The sequence below is a fragment of the Protopterus annectens genome, chromosome 4.part0 (assembly GCF_019279795.1).
Source record: "Protopterus annectens isolate FY-2018-M chromosome 4.part0, PAN1.0, whole genome shotgun sequence".
NCBI classification, from domain to species: Eukaryota; Metazoa; Chordata; order Ceratodontiformes; family Protopteridae; genus Protopterus; species Protopterus annectens.
The window spans coordinates 1,279,514,861-1,279,528,993 of NC_056733.1; the positions used below are offsets into that span (position 1 = coordinate 1,279,514,861).

Sequence of the window (14,133 nt, forward strand, 5' to 3'; positions counted from 1 at the left end):
AAAATGTGTGTATATAACTTTTTGTTAATTTCACAGATAAATGTAGTGCATTTGATATATTCATAGGTTCATAGGCTGATTCTAGTCTATCAATCCTAGGGCCTATACAAGCCTAGCCATAACAATTCCCTGGCTATTTCTTCCCACACTATTTACTTCCCTGGACCCCTGTCTAGCAGGGTGACTGACGTGATCCCGGGGTGAATTTCCTTTCTCCCATCCAATTATCAAGGTTCCTTTTGAAGCAGGCCAAAGAAGTGCTCTGCTTGACATGTATGGGCAGTTTATTCCAGAGTCTGGGGAGTCTCTGGGTCAGGAACCTATCCCTCCAGCATGTTTTGTTTATTATGATGACAGGTTTAGATCCCTGGAGCATGTGGCTCTGAGGGATTGGGATTTCTTTAAGTGTAGCATGTCCAACAGCTCTGGGTTTGACATGGCCTTGTATGTTAAGCAGAGATTGCCTCAGAGTAGACGATATGTGACAGAGTATAGCTGGAGTTTTTACAGTCAGCAGAGGGCATCTGCTTTAGGCCTGTGATTCTTTTAGTGAGGTATTTCTGTGGCCTTTCCAGTTTTTGCAGATGTCTTGAGAGGTACATACCAAATGGGGCATTGTATTCTATAATGGGTCTAATGAGGGATGAGTACAGTGGGACAATGACCTCCTTTTTTCTGGATGAAAAGCCCTTAGTGATGAGGTGTGCCACATAGAAGGACTTTCTGACCACAGTGGCAATGTGGTGGTCAAAAAATAGGTTGCTGTCAACCTGTGTTCCTGGATTTCTTATAATGCCTTCTGTGTTCAGTGGACTACCATAAATGTGATAATTCATGGGAAATGTTTTTTTTCCAAAGGGGATGACGACACATTTTTTGGCATTTAGCTTAAGGCCATGGTTCTGACACCAGTCGTTGGTCTCAGTGAGGCCTTTCTGTAGGATGTCAACATCACTTGGGGAGTTAATAAGAGCTCCCAACTTGCAATCGTCTGCGAACTTTGTCAGGCAGATTCCCTTCATGTTGGCCTGGACTTCAGAGAAGTAGATACCAAACAGGAAAGGACCCAGGACCGAACCCTGTGGGACTCCACTTGTGACTGGTCGGCAGTCTGACTTAGAGTTAGCTACCTTCACACTGTGGGTTCTACTTCTGAGCCAGTTTGCAACCCACATACTGATATAACGGTTGATGCCTGACTTAGTGAGTTTTTCTATGATTCCTGAGTGGAGAATGGTATCAAAGGCCTTGGCCAGTTCAAAGTAGGCTGTATGAACCACCTTGCCTTCATCCACAACTCCAGTGACTGACACAAAGAAGTTGACCAAGTTGAGCAGGCATGATCTACCCTTCACAAAACCAAACTGTGTGGGATCCAGAGTTTGGAGAATCCCTATATCCTTGTTTATTAGGTCCATGATGATGCATTCCATAGCTTTGCATATCAGACTCGTCAGGCTAATCGGGTGATAGTTTCCAGGGACTGTAGTCACTCCTCCTTTGTGAAGAGGGATGACTGTAGCAGTGCAACATTTGGTATGGACAAAGCCTGAGGTGAGGCTGTGATTGAACAGGGTACACAGGTGAGGTGCCAGTTCCCTCTGTAGTTCTTGTAGAACACAGCCAGGGATATTGTCAGGTCCCATAGAAGCTGTATTCTTGGCCTTGGACAGTGCTGTTTTAATCTATGCAGCAGTAATACTGGGTGCCTGGCAATCTACTGGTATTGTGACTGGTCCCTTAGGAGGGGTGAGAGGGGTAAAGTTGGCACTGAATCTGTTGGCCAGTATATTGGCAATATCTGTTGGCTCGGTATAGGAGGTACCATTGTGCAGTAGCTCAGAGCAAATCTGGGCATTGCCATGAGGATTCTTTACATAACTATAGAAGGCCTTGTGGTTGTCTTTACTATCTGCTGCAATTCTGTTTTCATAGCTAGATTTAAAGGATTTGATGAGGGATCTCAACTTTTTATTGAGGCTGATAAGGGAGTTTTCCAGTCTTGGGACTTTACCTTATTCTGAATCAGTTTCTTTTTTCTGTTGTAGAGTTTGTTTATAGCAGGGGACCATCAGATTGGCTTCCTTTTTGAAGGAGATTGTCTTGGTCCTATTGGTATGGCGAGATCCTTGTATTTGTGTACGCATTCGTACAGTGCATTGGTGTATGATTCGGCAGTCATGCAACTGATCTCCATTTGCATGGGTGCAGTGAAGTTAGCCACCTCTGTTGTTAGGAGCCCAAAGTTAGCTTTGTAGAAGTTTTTCATGGTGGTTACCTTTGCTGGGGGGGGGGGGTGGATTTCTTAGGTGATTAGTTTGTGGTCAGATCTAACCAGGGAGGAGTTAACTATTGGTGCAGAACAACAGTCAGCCATGTTAGCAATGACCAGGTCAAGGATGTTGCTACCTCTCGTGGGGGTACGAACGAGCTGGTCCACGGCATTGGAATTATTGAATTTCAGGAAACGTTGGGCAATTGTATTGGTACATGAGTAGTTTTCCCAGTAAATGGAGGGGTAGTTGAAGTCGCCCAGTATGAGAGTGTTAGGTTGAACCTTAATATTATCCAGGGCGCTTAGGAACAGTCTTGGGACATGGTTGGGGAACTATAGCAGGCTATGACCCGAATCGCTGTCTTACCCAATGTTAGCTGTACCTGAAGTATCGCATATGCATTATGTTGGGCTATCTGTCTGGAGGTGTGTGCATCCTTTGTGAATATGGAAACAACACCGCCTTTGAAGCTTCGGTCCAAGTTCTGGGGCTGAAAGCTGTGGAATGAGTTATAACCTGGTACTGCAGGGGTGCTTTCTGCTGCCTTGTACCAGGTCTCTGTTACGCCGCAAATGTCGATGTTCTCCATTTTAACAAGTGTTTTGAGTGAGTACATTTTGAGATTTAGACTTCTAGCATTGAGGAGCATGACCGTCAGATTGCATTTTTTTGTAGCTATTATGGTGGCAATTTGGTCTTTGGAACACCACCTAAAAAAGGCATTATAGGGGTGGCAAGAGCCTTGGCCAGCATCCGGAAGCCCAGGGTTGACAGATGCAGGCCATCTGTGGCAAAGCATCAAGGTCTGTCAATCATGCCATCCCAGGTAGACCAATACTGGATCCCATTAGAGTGACACAGAAACTTAGCCAATTGTTGAAATCAATCATTTTCTGCTTGCACTGTGGTATCATTCTGGGTGATATTAGGATACTGCTCAGGGCTAGGATCATACTTACCTGGGGTATATAATCCGAGAGCTCCTCCATGTCTTTTTTCATGTAGTCCAGGGAGGTATGTCTCAGGTCATTTACACTCATATGTACAATGACAGAGTCATATTTGTACCTGTTGTTGAAGGACCTGAGAACATGTGTTATGTGGCGGATCCTAGCATCTGACAGGCAGCTGACTGTTACTTTCTCCTTATTTAAACTAGTGAGTGGGACATCAGTTTGCCTCACTCTCGAGTCACCTAAGACTAGTGTGTTGGGCATGCTGTTTTGCCTTAGCGGCTTTGGTTGAGTGGCACACTGTTTAGGTGAGTTATGTGTCTCTTGATTCATGTTGTGTTGTGGTGGTCAAGTGCATTTCTGCCTTGGATGTCTTTGCTGTTTGGGTAGATTTTTATTAAGAGCCTCTTTGAAGATGGGTGTGCGGTTTGTGTTTTTATGTAAAGGCAGTGCTGGTGTGTGTTCTGGAGGGCTGTGTGTTCCATGTAGTGTGGTGCAAGTGTTAAACTTCTCCTCTTGACCAGCTGTTCCGGTCTTGACTGGAGAGTGCGTGGCTTCCAATTTGGATATATAAATGCATCTTTCGCAAGTCTGAGTGTTGGGAGGTAAGAGGAGGGGGTTGTCAGTGTATATGAGGCAGTTGCTACATTGCCTCAGGATGCCCAAGTTCACCAAGTTAATAGGAGAAAGCATAGGGAACTGACCTTTAGACATGTCTGGAGGGGTGGGCATTAATAATAAGTACTGGAGCTGTTTCCTTGTAGAACCTTTAGTGCTGGTAGCACCTTTGTGTGCTACAATAATTGCTAAAAGAAGTCTGATAAAGTGCTAGATTAAAAAGCTAGTAAAGTGCAGGAGAGGAGGGAAAAATTGAAGAGCAGACTTTGTCACCACTCAGAAGCTTACAAAGTTCTGGATAAAACAAATCTGTATCTGGATTAGACTAGTTACAGGAAAGGCAGGAAAGTAGCACAAACGTGGGCTTTTAAACCAGAAAATTGAATGAGATGGAAAAACTACCCAAATGGCCAATAAACTACAATTTCTGGGCCAAAAACCACTCCTCTTGTGGTAGATAGGCTACTAGTGTTTACCATTCCCGCTGATAAGCGAGATAGATGTCTGGTGTCAGAGGCATGGCCTCAAGCTCAATGCCAAAAAGAGCATTGTCATCCCATTTGGTAAAAACTCTGTACCCATGAACTACCACATAAAAAGCAGTCTACTTAACACATAATGTGTGATAAGAGATCTTGGGACCCAAGTGGACAGTAGTCTCTCCTTTGATAATCACATTGCCACAGTAGTCAGGAAATCCTTCTATGTGGCACACCTCATCACAAAAGGGTTCTCACCCAGGAAAAAAGAGGTAATTGTTCCCCTTTACTTGGCACTCATTAGACCCATTATAGAGTACAACACCCCTTTTGGAATGTACCTCACAAGATATCTGCAGCAGCTGGAAAGGCCACAGAAGTACTCACAAAGAAGATTATTGCCTCAAACAGATGCCCTACACTGACCATCTCAAAAAACTCCAGCTTTACTCTGTAGCATATCTCCTACTCTGAGGAGATCTCTGCCTAACATATAAAGCTATGTTAAACACGGAGCTGTTGGACATGCTACACCTAAAGAAATCCCAATCCCTCCAAGCTACATGCTCTAGGGACCTAAACCTTGTCACCACAATAAATAGGACATGCTGGAGGGATAGATTCCTGTCCCAGAGACTTCCTATACTCCGGAACAAGTTACCCATCTATGTCAAACAAAGTTCTTCATTAGCACTCTTCAAGAAAAATCTTGATGAGTGGATGGGAAATAGGAAATACACCCCATGGATCACGTCTGTGGCTCTGCTCAACAGGGGCAAAGAAAATTAACTTTTTTGGGTGGCGTAAGCCAGGGAACCTTGTTGGTTAGGCTTACTTAGGCCCTGGGGCCAATAGCCTAGTACCTACCTATGAACCTATGAGAAGGCTTCCCTCCAACACAGAAAGGCTTGGTGGGCTCAGAAGCTTACATACAATCCTGGATACAGCAAATCTGTATCTGGACTAGACTATTTACAGGAAAGGGTGGGAAAGTGCAAACGTGGGCTTTTAAACCAGAAAGTTGAAAGATATGGAAAAACTGCCCAAATGGCCAATATACTACAATTTCTGGGCCAGAAACAACTCCTCTTGTGGTAGATAGGTTACCTAGTGCTTACCACTCCCACTGATAAGCTAGAAGGCTTCCCTCCAACACAGAAAGGCTTAGGGGGCTCAGAAGCTTACGAGCAGTCCTGGATACAACAAATATGTATCTGGACTAGACAAGTTATAGGAAAGGCAGGAAACAAGCTTAATATTTAGATATTTTTTTAATTGTAGTTTGTTTAGCTAAGCTTTTATCTGTCTTAGTCAGGTAGAAGTTTGTAGTGAGACAGTTAGGAGGTCATATGAATTCACGAGTGAAAAACAGTTTGAAGATGTTGTTAGATATGGTTTTGGAGATGGCTGCTTTTTAGAGGGCAGTGCATTTTATTTTTTGTTTTAAGTAACATTTTAATGTATTTCCAGCAGTACTGTAGCTGTCTCTAGTATGCCTGAAAGAGAAAGAGTGGAATAATTGAAAACATTCTGTGCTTGTGTATTAATATATATCTATTCTTTATAAATTTTCATATAACTTAGTTAAGGAGATCATTTATATATTTTTCTAAATGGAATTGTTTTGCATGTTTTAATGTGCTGGACACATCTTTTCTCTTGTGAGAAGGATATCTTAACAGTTTGCATGTAAGAGCATTCAGTGAACATTTGTGCCAGTTTGTTCAGATTATGAAAATACATTTTATTTCTCATATTTGTAATATATTTCTGAATGTTTGTACTCAGGAGTAAACTGTTAAAGTTGTGTTGTTTAAAGATTTAACATTAACAGTAACAGAGTGCTGATCTTAATCGCATTTTGCATTATTATTTGCTTTTGCACTGGATCTATTTACTGCATTTTGTGTAATGCACACACACACACACACACACACACACACACACACACACACACGCACACACACACACACACACACACACACACACACACACAGATATATATATATACATATATATATATATATATCTATATATATATATATATATATATATCCATAGAGTGTGGAACAGGAAGATTTCCCTTTATCTCAATGCAGTGCGATCTCAGCATTGGTATATTTAAATAGCGGGGGGTGTGGGGGTTCAAGGGGAGGCTTGCTCCACTGCTAGCGCTGCTTAGTTTTTTTTTTTTTTACATTTTCGAACATTCAAGTGTTTGATCATATGGTCTCGAAAGTTGAGCATTTGGATCTTTGATTATGTGAAGTTTGCTTGTTTGTGTCTTTCGGCTTTTCCCGGTTAGGGGTCGCCACAGTGGAACTGTGGTCCGCTAATGATTGGCAGTACATTTTTACGTGCTGGCTTGCCAGGCCTAATGCACAACCTTCAACGAAGGAACGCCCATTCACGCATGTCGACACACAGAAGACGCTCTAACTGAGAATCGAACGGGCAACGTCTAACTGAGGCGACAATGCTACATATATATATATATATATATATATATATATATATATATATATATATATATATAATTATTTATATATATATATATATATATATATATATATATATATATATATATATATATATACTATATACATCCAGTTGACTCTGTCATGGACTGCCAGTCCTAGAATCAGGGTCAGAACAAAGGAAAAGAAAGGGGAAACTTGAAAGTTTATAGGTGACATTAACCCCATCACCTATATAAAAATAAAATGAGTTGGATGCAAGGGCAGTTATCCTATAATAAGATTCTTTATTCAAATGCAATATTGATGAGTGCTTTTTCTAAAAAGGCTTCAGCAGATCTAATGATATACATCAATGTTCTGAACTTGTACTTTACTCTAGCTCATAAAATAGGTTTGCCACCTGTCCCATTACCAGCTAGACACTCACAGGTTGAACTGAATGATTCCATCGCCCACCTTACAAAGCAGGAAGACTTAAAAATTTCCATTTTGCTGATCATACTTAATCACTGCGGAATAGCCACCATTACTTCTGGTCTTTCCTCAGTGATTCTGGTAAATCGCCAACCCAGCCCTCAGGCAGAGCTATTACCTGTTATGTCTGGTCCAGTCTTTTAACTTGTGCAGCAACTGGCTGCAATTCATGAAGAGGGTGGGGACTGGAGCAGGAAAAGCCCTACAAATCCTGCAGCTATAGAGAGTTTTTTGATTAGCACTTCTACAGCTGCTGATCAAAAGGACTCTGAGATTTGCCTTTTTTTTCCCCACTCCAGCAAGTCAGCCAGACAGCAAGCTACTCCAGCAGGAAAGATACTTTAGCCGGCCAGCTAGCCACTCCATAAGGTAAGCCAACCAGTGAGTTACCCACTCTGGCAGGAAAACCAATCATCTAGCTAGCCACGACAGCAGGCCTGCCCAACATAGACTGTGATTGTCGTGGTAAGTACAAGTAGTATTTTGTGGGTATCATTTTTTAAAAAGTGGAAATATTGTGGTTTTTAATGTTTAAGTGTTCAGATGTAAATAAACTGCACTGTACAGTTTTTGAATTTGTAGTGGTTGTTTTGTGATTTGCAAGTAATAGTAATTTTTGAAGGTATAAAGAAGAATATATAATTATTTAAATCTACAGTGGTTGTACTTTTGGGATGGTTTGGAAGAAGTAGTTTTTAAAGGTGAAAATGTGTGTATATAACTTTTTGTTAATTTCACAGATAAATGTAGTGCATTTGATATATTCATAGGTTCATAGGCTGGTTCTAGGCTATCAATCCTAGGGCCTATACAAGCCTAGCCATAACAATTCCCTGGCTATTTCTTCCCACACTATTTACTTCCCTGGACCCCTGTCTAGCAGGGTGACTGACATGATCCCCGGGGTGAATTTCCTTTCTCCCATCCAATCATCAAGGTTCCTTTTGAAAAGGCGCTCTGCTTGACATGTATAGACAGTCTATTCCAGAGTCTGGGGAGCCTCTGGGTCAGGAACCTATCCTTCCAGCTTGTTTTGTTTATTGTTATGACAAGGTTTAGATCCCTGGAGTGTGTGGCTCTGACGGATTGGGATTTCTTTAAGTGTAGCATGTCCAACAGCTCTGGGTTTGACATGGCCTTGTATGTTAAGCAGAGATCGCCTCTGAGTAGACGATATGTGACAGAGTATAGTTGGAGTTTTTAAGGTGGTCAGCATAAGGCATCTGCTTTAGGTCTGTGATTATTTTAGTGAGGTATTTCTGCGGCCTTTCCAGTTGTTGCAGATGTCTTGAGCAGTACATACCAAACTGGGCATTGTATTCTATAATGGGTCTAATGAGGGATGAGTACAGTGGGACAATGACCTCCTTTTTTCTGGATGAAAAGCCCTTAGTAATGAGGTGTGCCACATAGAAGGATTTCCTGACTGTTCTGGCTATGTGGTTATCAAAGGTGAGACCACTGTCCACCTGTGTCCCTAAGTCTCTTATCACACTTTCAGTGTTTAGTGTACTGCCACCTATGTGGTGATTCACTTGTACATGTTTTTTTCCCACAGGGAATAACTATACATTTCTTGGCATTGAGTGACGTAGGGATTAATGCGCATCTTAGTAAGTTTATCTATGATTCCAGAGTGGGGGATGGTGTCAAAGACCTTGGCAAGGTCTAGATAGGCTGTGTGGACTGCCTTACCCTCGTCCACGGCTCTGGAGACTGATTCAAAGAAATCAATCAGGTTCAGGAGACCAGATCGGTCCTTCACGAACCCAAACTGGGTGGGGTCCAGTGTTTTAAGGTTGCCAATGTCTTTGTTTATAAGTTCCATGATAAAATGTTCCATGACCTTGCAGATCAGGCTTGTCAGACTGATGGGGCGGTAGTTCCCAGGATCCAATGTGGATCCCCCCTTGTGAAGTGGGATAACTGTAACTGTGCGTCACTCAGTGGGCATGAAGCCTGAGGTGAGGGTATGATTAAACATGACACTTAGCTGAGGTTCCAGTTCATTTACATATTCTTCAGACTCTCAGGTAATAGAACAGGCCATCTTAAAGTATTGGCCCATTATTTCAGTGAATGAAGATATAAAACATCTCATCCCTTCAGTGCCAGGTTTCATTAGAAAAAGAGGAATGAATTTGAAAGAATTTTTTGAGAAAAATAAGGCTGTTAAGAATGAGTCCACTAGAATGAAGGAGGGTACCCATAGATGTGGTTCATGTAACCAATGTGCCTTCATGTTGAATAAAGATGTTATTTCTATCCCTTCCAGAAATTTTAGATATAAGTTTAAACAATACTTTAATTGTGCCACCAAAGGAGTGGTATACCTGGGAATCTGCCTACATTGTCACAGTTTTTATGTAGGCAAGACAGAAAGGCTTTTTAGAAAAAGAATCTATGAACATCAATATGATATTAGTAAGGGTAAAATAACCAATGCCTTTTTTAAGCATTCACAACTATGTGAAAATATGCAAATTAAGTTTACAATTCTAGAACAAGTGACACCTGACCCACGGGGAGGGAACTGGGAAGCTAGGTTGGAGTACCGGGAACTGTTTTGGCAGCTTAGACAGGACGCAATTAGACCACCGGACATGAATGACGCCTTGAATATAAACAGTGTGCTCAAATTAAGAAGGGCACGATTATAACAGGGGTTCTTGTAGACTGCTTAAATTTCCCCATTAAACACATTGGTATTGGATGTACTTGCAGTTCAGCCTAATGCCTTCAGTTTGGTTACCATGTGCTGTATTGGTAATGAAGATGTCACATTTATTTATTTTCATGGTTTAGTTTAATATTTATTATTGTCATGTTCATTACCATTTATTTTATTAATTTTTATGTGTTTTTACATGTGTTGTAATATATTATATATTTTCATTTTTGGCATTACTGAATTTAAAGTTGAGTTTGATTCTTGGATTGGAATATATATTTAATATTTAAGGAAAGTTTATATACACTGTATTTTTAAGAAACTGATTAGGGATGATTCACATGGGGGGGTATGTCATGTGATGTTGCATTTAGTATTTAACATGGCTGACTACACAACAGATTTTTTAACCTTGAAGAAGCTCGGTAATAACCGAGCGCTTGGTTTATTGTTTGCTGCTGTTTGGTGTGATTCAGATTACATACCAATAAATGTGCTGTTCTTAACTTACTGCTTCTAACCACATTTTTTGGAGATTTGGGTACTGTGGCCGTGGATTTTGGTGATTCTCATCTGCATGGGTGTCATGGAGTGTGTAACTTCTGACTTGAGTAGCATGAAGTTGGCTTTGGAGAATTTTTTATGGAGGTTTCCTTACTGGGGGATGGGAGTGGGATGTGAATGTTAAGGTTGATTAGCTTATGGTCTGATCTGACCAACGAGGGGGTGACCATAAGTGTGGAGCATCGATTTCCTATGTTGGTAATGACCAGGTCTAGGATATTGGAGCCTCTGGTGGGACTATGGATTAGCTGATCCAGGGCATTGGAATTTATGAATTCCAAGAACCGTTGGGCAAAGGTGTTGGTACACGAGTAGTTTTCCCAGTTAATGGCAGGGTAGTTGAAATCACCCAGTATTAGGGTGTTTGGTTGTATATTAATATTTTCCGGTATGTTTAGAAAGGTGTAGTGAGAATCTTGGGGCATGGTGGGGGATCTGTAGCAAGCTACAATTTGGATTGCAGTCTTACCTAGTGTTAGTTGCACCTGGAGAATTTCTGACTCATTGTGTTGGGCAACTAGCCTGGTGGTGTGAATATCCTTGGTGAATATGGACACTCCTCCACCTTTAGTGTTTTGATCACGATTTGGTGGCCAAAAAGTGTGGTAAGAGTTGTAGCCTGGTATTGCAGGGGTGCTCTCTGGAGCCTTGAACCAGGTCTCAGTTACTGCACAGATATCGATGTTCTCCATTTTTAGGAGTGCCTCGAGAGAATGTATTTTGAGGTTTAGTTTATTGCTAATAAATGCTATTGTAGCTGTTTCAGGATAGTTTTCCTTTACAGAAGGAAATGTTTCGAGACAGTATGCACTTCTTAGTTGGCAGTGTATTTATTTTGTTTTTTAATGAACTGTTTAAGAAGTTAAGATGCACAGTTTACTATCATGTGTGCAAACGACATTCTGTCTGCAGTAATGCTGCCAAACATCAGAATGTTGTTGGCAAAATGACAAGTTTATTGGATAGTCGAACATACTTATGTGAATGCAGTAGTGAATTTGTATAATTGTGCTCGACTGTATGTACTAGATCGTGGTACAGTGGGGACTGGAAATTCATCCATATCCCCACCGTAGTGCAATCTCGGAAGTGGAATATATTAGTAGCAGGGGGTGAGAGGGGCACAGCCCCCCACAGGGAAACGTGATATGTCATATAGTAGTTTGATTTACATCAGCTCCTATATGGCTATCACATCACATTTTTGGCAGCACTGTTGACTCAAATGTGTCGATCATTTGGGGCAACATTGTGTACGTTCAAAATGTTTGGTTTCTGTTTTAGTTTTCATTATTTCCAACAGCAATGTTTTACCATTCTAACTAACGATAGTAAACCAGATGCACTACATCAGAAATTTTTATAATGGTTATTTATTGATGACTTGCAAGAATTAAAAGTAAAAATGTGTGCATGCAACTTTAATTTGTGTGGGTTCATGTTTATAGGTAAATGTAGTGCATTTGGTATTCTCCTACAAAATGTCATTGTGGTTGTTTCAGGATAGTTTGTTTTTATAGGTATAAATGTGTTTATTTTTTTAATGATGTCTTTAATTGGTTTAAAATGTACTTCTCTTGGTATACTATGAATACGGCTGTGCTACTGTTCGGCCTTTTTTATTTCTTCACTGCCTAGGGTAAATTAATGCTATAGTTTTTTTTTCTCTTTTTTTCTTATGCTGTGCTTAGAGGTAAATGGGGTCAGTGAGATCTGCTGTTCCTTGTAATTTACTTTAGAGTGGCTATTTGGTGATGTCTTGCAAGAAGTGCTTTTAAAAGTGAAAATATATGCATACTTTATTTTTTATTTTTAGTTTTGGAGGGCCATGTTCAGAAGTAAATGTAGTGCATTTGACATTCTACTAATACATGTCATGATTACTTCAAGATAGTTTTCTTTTTTATGTAGAAATGTGTATATTTCATTTTTTTCTAATGCTGTCTTCAGTAAGTTTAAATGTATTGCTTTGTGTACAGTGCAGATATGGTTGTGGGCCATTTCTTTCTTCATTGTGCTGTGGATTTTATTTTATTTTTTTCTTACTAATGCTGTATTTGGAGGTAAATGGGGTCAGTGAGGTCTGCTGTGCCTTGTAATTTATTTTATAGTGGCTGTTTAGTGATGACTTGCAAGAAGTACTTTTAAAAGTCAAAATGTGTGTATACAATTTTATTTTTTGGTAGTGGGGGCATGTTCAAAGATAAACAGTGCATTTGGCATTCTATATAGATGCTAGAATGGTTGTTTAAGTTTGCTTCTAGTGTGCAGAATGCAGACATTTTGGTTTTCTTTTAAAATAGTTATAATTATTATGATAGCTAGAATGTATATTTTTGCTTAAATTTACAATAAATATATTGTGTTTAATTTTACACATTTAAAATAGTGTGCTTGTGTATACAGTATGTATATTTTTTAGTTTTCTTGTTCAGAATAGTTATGATTAGTGTAATATACAGAGTTTAGAGTTGTTTTTAAATAGACATTCCTATCACTTTAATATGAGTACTGTTTTCTGTGATGTTTACTTACTGTTACAGCTGAGTAATGCATGTAAGTGTTTTTGCAGTAATTCTTCACTTACTGTTAAAGCCGCATAATGTAAATGGGTTATGAGAGATTTTGGTATGCTTTAATAACTTCAAACTATCATACCCATAACTGCATTTCATTCTCCAATCCTGCTGTGATGTCATGGGTAGAGGGTTTGGCCAGTATCATATTGGTGACACCTCCATGGCCTGTTTAAAAGATGACAGCCCTAAAAGAGAAAGCAGTAGAAAAGAAACGTTTAAAACCTTATTCATGGTTAGATATAATCTGATGTGACTAAGGGTTTTGTTATTTGCTTGGAAGTAAGTTTATAATTTTCATGACTGAGCTTGTAGGAGAAAAGGAATATGAGTTGGGATTGGGTAGAAACCTTCAGTAGCATAGCTAGGGTGTTGATCTAGATTGCTATTTTTTGTAATGTTGGCTTTTAAAAGCTGGTATTGCATTTGCAGTCATACCTGAGCAGTGTAGTGTTCCATGCAGACAGGCAGGATATAAACTGTAGCAACTTGTTTGTTACATTTGCAGCTAGCAGTTTGCTACAGTTAAAGACATTTTTTTAAACTAAACATGAGTCTGTAGCACTCCATGCAGGCAGGTAGCAAATGTTTTGAAGCAAGCAGTTTTCTACAGTTTAAAAGGATTTTTTAACTAAAACATGAACATTGAGGTGCTTCATGCAGGCAGGTATAAAATATAACCAACTGCTACTTTTTTCTATACTTTAAAAGAAGAAATGTTAAATATGTTAAGGAGGCTTAGGGACAGGGCACAGAAACAAGAACTGAATGGCTGGGGCTATAAGGAGTGGAAGTATGTCATGCATTTGGCTACCTGGTTGGTTTGCTAGTTAGAAGGAACAGCCGTTGTTTTATTTATTTATTTATTTTTTGCCTGGGGGGTGCATAGACCTAATTTTAATAAGCCGATCACTTATAGTTTATGGCTTATTTCAGTGAAGTGCTTTTTTTTTTTGCTCTTCACTTGAAGAGCTGAGAGAGTGGGGTTCTAGTTCGTAGCACCGTCCTAGGGCACTAACTGAGCCAGCTATGCTTTAAGTGA

The 14,133-nt window shown here is 40.0% G+C and overlaps 1 protein-coding gene across 2 annotated transcripts in view; it reads left to right on the plus strand.

The window, feature by feature from the left end:
- The window catches only part of FSTL4 (follistatin like 4), a 3,154,652-nt gene that overhangs the window by 1,302,242 nt on the left and 1,838,277 nt on the right, over positions 1 to 14,133 (plus strand). The gene's annotated exons all lie outside the window — the stretch shown is intronic.